Source organism: Crocuta crocuta, unplaced genomic scaffold, assembly GCF_008692635.1.
Source record: "Crocuta crocuta isolate KB4526 unplaced genomic scaffold, BGI_CrCroc_1.0 scaffold277, whole genome shotgun sequence".
NCBI lineage: Eukaryota > Metazoa > Chordata > Mammalia > Carnivora > Hyaenidae > Crocuta > Crocuta crocuta.
The window spans coordinates 1,080,884-1,088,390 of record NW_027531912.1 but is presented as its reverse complement, the minus strand read 5'-3'; the positions used below and the strand labels follow the sequence as shown (position 1 = coordinate 1,088,390).

At 45.2% G+C, this 7,507-nt stretch overlaps 1 pseudogene; it reads right to left on the bottom strand.

The window, feature by feature from the left end:
* Nucleotides 1–380: 380 nt before the first annotated feature.
* LOC144240407 (pleckstrin homology domain-containing family B member 2 pseudogene) lies at nucleotides 381–5,984 on the bottom strand (annotated as a pseudogene).
* Nucleotides 5,985–7,507: the final 1,523 nt, after the last annotated feature.

The following is a 7,507-nucleotide window of genomic DNA, read 5'->3' as shown; positions in this document are numbered from 1 at the left end:
CTGCAGTTCTCCTTGCCACATCACTCACTCGTACATCACCGTATATTAAGAGAACACTAAATTATCCCTTAAGCACTATACTTAACTCTGAAAAGAAAATACCCTTCTAAACAGCTATGTCAAAATAAGGTATTCCAATAGTTCTAGAAAGAAACTCCTGGGATGAGCCAGTGCCCCAGAGAGTCCATGTTTTAGTTAAACGTAAGTCAGACGCCTTCTCTACGGTACATGTATGGATTAGCTGTAACTATGATGTCATCACTTTCAAAAGAGCAATTAAAACTATTATTAAAAACATTCATCACCAATATATGTGCCCTGAAAATTATGTTATTGCACACAGGGCATCAGGAGCTACGCACATCCAGATCTGAAGGACTCTAGAGGACCCAGAGCAGAGGCCCTAAGGCCATGCCGGTGGCTGCTCCGGCCAGCACGCCCAGGGCCAGATCACCGTCGCTGTCTCGACACTGCTCCCGAATGATGACTTGGTTGGCAGGCTGTTGTTCATAAAGTCCTGCATATGGGTGTTGGTAGGATGCAGCACAAGCCCGACCATTCACTGCATAGACAACTTGAGCTCCTCGAGGTGATGCCCCACCATAGCCATATGCCTCAAGGGTTGGTGCCCCATAAGCTGGGTGAGGAGGAGGGGAAGAAGCCATGGTGGTCTCATCATATAGGACTTATGAGCCAACATAAGCTGCGTTTGTCCTAGAATCCCGGAGTGTACATTTCCATGCCAGACAATCATCTGTGCTTTCTGCACAAAGACGCATAGTTTTCCCATCTCAGCAAACAATCTGCAGCGTAGCGTTTTTCGGCTTCCCAGCTGGAGGCTGAATATCCTGACACTTGTTCCCCACGCAGACGTTGATGCAGCCCAATGGCGGGTAGACCTTATCCTCCACACTCTGCCGAGTTTAGTCATCATAATAGATCAGGTGACCATCTGGCCACAGGTCAAATTCTCCCAGTGCTTCAAAGTGGTACTCTGTCACAGCTACCATCCACTTCACACAAACAACACCTTTCCACCTGCGAACTATTGGGTGCAGCCGTGGAGCATCGAAGCAGGGATGGGGCACTGAGCTGCATTTCTTTTTTTTTTTTTCTTTTTTTTAAATAGTTTATTGTCAAGTTGGTTTCCGTATAACACCCAGTGCTCATCCCCACAAGTGCCACTGAGCTGTATTTCTAAGTTTTCTTATAGCCTGTTGAGTTTCTCCAATAAGCTATTTTGAATTCTTTATTAGCTAGATCTCTAATAAAGTGTCTCTGGGCTCAATTGTTAGAGAATTATTGGTATCTTTTGGCAATGGCGTGCATTCTAGATTTTTGAGTGCCTTGTATTTCTGCATTGCTGCTTTCACAGTTGAAGTATCTTTACTTGTTATATTCAGATGTGGTCCTGTTCTTTGGTGTTTCTTCTCTGAAGTTTCCTAGGCTTTTTATGGATAAACCTGTTTCACTTCTTCTGTTCTCTCTTGTGGCCAAATCCTTAACCTTCGTGTTTTTTATTCTTCCTTTAATTCATCAGGCTGGCTGCAGGAAGCCTTTCTCTTCTGTTCCAGGAGGTGGCACTATAGGCCCAGTTTGCAGTTCCATTTTTGTAAGAGCAACCCAATTACCTAACGTGTTTTCACTGCCGCACTCGGAGGGCGTACAGGGCGGGGGGGTGTATGGATTTAGCACTCGAGCACTGGGGGGCTGTGGACTTGGCAGAGAGATCCTCAAGTGCAGTTTTCCTGTGAAGCACTCCGTGCTGAAGTTCTGAAGCAGACAGCAGGAGCCAAGTTCCTTTAATGCCTTTGGATTTAATATGCTTCCTTCTCTTTCTCCCTCTCCCAAGTCACAAGGGTCCTACCTCAGAAATCAGCGTACTTTTGGAGAGAAAAATGGGTTTCTCCAGCTGCAACCCCCACAGCTGGGATACCGGGCATGCTTTCCCTGCTCTGCTTTCCACCTCGTCCTCAGGACAGCGTCGCCCTGTGCTGTGTCACCCTGGGGAGGCGAGTGCTTCTGTGTCCAGACTGTGTCTCTGTCTTGCTGGAATCTCCCCCTCAGACAGGCTGTACTTCCGCAGTCTCACCGGTGGGTATCTGCCCAGGTCAGGACTTTCCAGGCCCCCCCACGCCCCACCCCTGCCCCACTGTGATGAGCGAGGGTGGGTAAGCTTCACTGACTCCCTGGGACCTGCAACCCTCACTGAGGTCTTGTTTGTTGATTTTTTTTTTTTTAATTTATTTCTAGGAGAGAGAGAAAGAGACAGCGTGAGCAGGGGAGGGCCAGAGAGAGAGGGAGTCACAGACTGAAACAGGCTCCAGGCTCCGAGCTGGCAGTCAGCACAGAGCCCGACGCGGGGCTCGAACCCACGAACCGCGAGATCATGACCTGAGCGAAAGTCGGACGCGTAACCGACTAAGCCACCCAGGCGCCCCTTGTTTGTTGATTTTTGAGTGCACAGGTGGGCAGGGGTCCTCCCAGATTCTTTGGCATAGATGTTGAGGGATCTGAGCACATAGCAACTATGTAATTAGTTGTGTAAAAGGGGGAAAGAAAAGAAAAATCATCTCACCAGCTTGGTTTGGGAATGCCACACAATGTCAGCTTTCATGAATGTGGAAATGGCACTGAGCGTATGTGTGTAACACAAACTCGCAGCAAAATTTTTCCTTTGTATATAGGAAAAAATACTCCTTAAAAAGTAATTTCAAGTCTTATCTAGTTACTATGTGTAAAGTGGTATACAAAACCTGAGAAACAGTAAGTCTTTCTTACAATCTTGAACTGTTACCAATGAGTCCTTTTTGCATGACAGAAAAAGTATGTATTCACCTGCAATGTTATCTTGGGCATGCAAACCTCCTGGGCGTCTATACAGAACCCCAGAGGAGAGTGCGGTGAAGTTCCAGACAGCTTTGTGTGAGGAGCCTTAATTACATCTTCCCAAGACCTTTCTGAAGAGACTTCTAACTTAGAGCTTGTCGGAGATGAAACTCCAGCATCTTTTCCTGTTCTTCCCATTAGAGCACTCAGCTTTCTTCACTCCTTTCATCTCCTTCGGCTGTCATCTACATACGTGGAAACTGGCTTCTACCCAGTGAATTTCAGGCCAAAAGACACAGAAATCTTCACTCCCCAGCCCTAACCCCACATGTGCCCCAGGCTGGAACACAGAAGGAGTGAAATGACTTCTTCAGAGCAGTCCTTTACCGTCAGAAGAGTTTTCGATCTCCAAATACAAGATTTTCCCTTATTCATCAGTAATATAGAATCACCATGAAATTAGATGGGCCTTTGATAAAATTTATAGAATCAAGTTTAGTCAAATCTTGCTTTGAAAGAGTGCATGCTTTTCCCCAAAAAACAATACTTAAGTCAGTTTCATAATACAGTACACAATTCTAAAACAACTGAGTTCAAGGGTTACAATGTGACATTGCAGAATGAAGGATTTGAAGGGCATTTATGGTCCTCACCTGTGAAGCTTTGGGAATATATTGGTCTTTGAGCCCAGATTCTAGAAGATTCTGACTCAAGAAGTCTGGGGAATGCCATGCAAATATCTATTTATCCATCCATTGATCTATTATCTATCTATCTATCTATCTATCTATCTATCTATCTATCTATCTATCTATATCTGTCATCATCTATTTGCTTAAGTGATTCTGTTGCATCACCAAGATTGAAAATCACTGCACTAGAACTTTGGAATAATTTAGTGACCAAAAGAAGTGAATCAATGAAACTGGGTTACCATAAGTTACCATTGAAGAGAAAGCAAAGTCAATTTGAATAAAATGAATTAAAATAAGCCTTGCAAACAACTAAGTCATTCGTTTCTCATTAAACATCTTCTGCTGACTCAGGAATTCTTGGCTGAGATGTGGACAGTGGGTAGGCATTTATCTTTTTTCTACTTCCACGGAAATTGCTTTCTCCCTCTTACAGACACACAAGAAAAACTCCACGTGCTCCTGGGTCAGCTCTCTTTATTGACAATGCTGAATTATAATTGTTTACCCCACATTCTCCCTGCTGTAATTTTAATCCAGTTCCTCCAGTTCTATTCTCAGTGGAATCTAAACGCAGGTATTGAGCATCTTCCTACATACAACACCCCATGTATCAAGTGAAATGTGCTGAAACTTCCCCAGCCTCCATCAGACTTTTCCTTCCAGGCTCAGTATGCTGCTTTCAGAAAAGTTTTCCTTTTGTTCAGGCAGTCCAAAAGAGGCTTTAAAATGTTGGATTTCGGGAGTCTGGGACTTGAAAAGTTAATGACAATGTCTTAGAATATTTTAGCTCTTTAAAGTATCTAAGCACATATATATTAATTCTATTTGATCCTCTTAATAAACCTGTTGCAGAAGGCTGGTATTACTATTTTAATTTTATTTTTGGGAAATCCAGGACTCAGAGAGACCAAGCAATTTGCCCAGTGTCATACAGCTGGTGCCCAACAATGTCAAGGCATCAACCCAGGCATTCTACCTCTAAAGTCAGTCTGCTTTCTCCACCCTATAAAATATGTTCCAGGCCATGGATTTATGACTCTGAGTTTGTCATCAGCTGCCACAGCTCTGGACCTCTAAAGTCCTCACACATTTATTCACGTCCTTTAATCTCACGCTGTGGAACCCAAAGGGGATTCCAGTTCTCTGCTCCCAGAACTGAAGCCCTATATGGGAGGCATGAAGGAAATAAAAGAGAAATTCCTTTCTAATCCTCTGGCCAAATCAGCTAACCTCAGGTCTCAACTTCAAGGGACTGCAAGGCTTTATACCATCAGGCCTGGGTTCCCTCTCTGATTTCAGTCTATTTCTGCTCATCCTTCCCTCGCTCTATGCTGGGTAAATTTAAATGAAATGTATTTATTTTGGAGAACTTTAATTTTTTTTTTTTGTCTTTGAGCAGACCTATGATGGAGGAGGTGGCCCCATGAAGTCTTCTATTAGGAATGTTGGGGCTTCCTGTTGTCCTAAACCTGAATGTCCTCCCATTGCTCAGTGTGCACCATGCTCAGAGTAAAGGGCCCTCCAGCAAGGCAGTGAGGTGTACCGTGTATCAAATCCCATCCTCTGCCTGTTCTGGACAGGCAACTCCACAGCGAAGAGGACAACCCCAACCTCTAACAGACATCGCTGATCCTGAGGGAGACATCTCAGCAATCCAAAACAAGAATGTACATAAGACATAAATGACAGTAGCCTGCAAGAGATCCAAGATGATGTCAGTGGTTGAAACATCAGCAATCCCTCCCATCTGCTACTGATGCCTGTTAAGTTCTTGCATGAAGAAGTTGAAGGTCAAAGATCACCTCCATCTTGTCACCAGGTCCCAACATTCATCCCACCTGGCTGGTGCGTTGGGAATGCAGTGGTGGAAGGCTGCCCCTTCACACCCCACAGTTCCTCCTCTGACTCTAGGCAGGAGTGGGTGGTCACTTGGTGGTCATCTTACAGAGAACAGCCTTGCCAGCTCTAATACAAACTCCTTTCCCAGGCAGGTGGGCTCTGAATCCGGGTCACTTCAGAGTAAAGATTTCCATGGAAGTCTCCTCTTACTAGACAAGTTTTCACATGATCAGTGTCAGCTCTGAGAAGCTCTGAGAGCTCTTGTGGCTCTAGACTCTAGAGCCATTCATAAATTTTAATAACCTTGCCTTACTTCAGCTGAAAATTAGATGTAAAGAAAGTGGCTTGGGATCCAGCTGTAAGCCCCAGAATGGACACAAAACTCATGTATAGGTCAGACATCCTCTTCTCTTTCCCTAGAGGTGCCGTAGCCAGGAAGCCCTTTGGCAGTTCTCTGTTGGAACACCAAGGCTTAAAGGACTATGCTACAGAAAAGAATGTCATGTGTTCACAGTTGTTGGATATTTCTGTGTTTCTTTCATTATGCAAAATTCTGATACGCAAAATGCTCACCCTCCAGATGCTCATCATCCAGGTCAGGATGTGTCTCATGCCATCCATCTTCTCTCTCCCCAATTTCCTAAGTACTCACGTCGGGCTTTGAAGCTCTTATCCCTCCTAATCCCCACCGAGTCCAAGGTAAGGATGAACTCTAAGTCATGGGGTGGCCTGCGTTCTCCTGAGAAATGCAAGAAACCCGGCCTCCGACATCAAACTGATGCTGGGTCAACTTGGCAGATCCAGCAACTCTGGCAGCCGTTGCGTTTCATATAAAACAAGACCCTGTTTCCAGAAGTTTTCTCTGTCTCAGAAGCAAAGCAGCAGGAAACCCGCTGCTCTAAGCTGAAATGAAATAAATATTCTGGAGGGCAGAGTATTTTAATAAAATCATGTTTACCTCGTAACATTCTTTTTTTTTTTTTTAATGTTTTATTTATTTTTAGGAGAGAGAGAGAGACAGCGTGAGCAGGGGAGGGTCAGAGAGAGAGGGAGTCACAGACTGAAACAGGCTCCAGGCTCTGAGCTGGCAGTCAGCACAGAGCCCGACGCGGGGCTCGAACCCACGAACCGCGAGATCATGACCTAAGCCGAAGTCGGACGCCCAACTGACTGAGCCACCCAGGCGCCCCTACCTTGTAACATTCTATAACCCAAATGTTAGAACCACGCACAGCAGCTTTCAGCCAACAGTGTAGAGACATCCTAGTGTCCTCACTTATGACCAGGAAGAGAGGATTCAAGGAGGGGAGACAGACCACAGGGATATGGCCTGTGACTGCCTTTCCCAAATCCTCTGCCAATGGCCTTCCCTTCCTGGATCCTACCTAGCATTGTCAGGATAGGGAAAACCCCTGACGGATACGACCCATTCGCAACAGGACACATCAAAATGGTGCCCCCAGTCAGAGCATGGTGCCCCTCTGCGTGAGGCATTCTCCAAATTGTTTCCAATCAACACACCCGTCTGCATGAGCCCCACCGCCAGCTGTCTGGTTGTGACTCTTTTAGGAAGATTTGCCTCTGGCCAAATTCAAGACAAGTTTGTGTTTCTTTTTACATTTTTAAAATGTCTTTATTTTATTTTGAGAGAGAGAGAGAGACAGAGAGTGAGTTGGGGAGGGGCAGAGAGAGAGGGAGACACACTATCTGAAGCAGGCTCCAGGCTCTGAGCTATCAGCACAGGGCCTGACGTAGGGCTCGAACCCACGGACTGTGAGATCATGACCTGAGCCGAAGTCGGATGCTTAACTGACTGAGCCACCCAGGTGCCCCATGACAAGTTTATGTTTATTGGGTGGGTGAGCACATTTGATTTTGCCTCTTTGATGCTGGAAGTAGCAAGATGGATGGGAACTGTGGGTACGCCTATGATCAGGAATGGGAACTGGAGATGTGATTGTTGCCTTCATTGTCCCCCAAATTTGATATACAGTGTTGACCTCATGTGTATGTTTTTTTTTAATTATTATTGTTGCTTCTGTTTTTAGGAAAAACAGTTCATATTTCATTAAGGCCTAAGATTGGCAAGTAACTCCAAAATGATTTCAAGCTACTGCGTGAAAGCAATGGAAAGAGAACCTGGA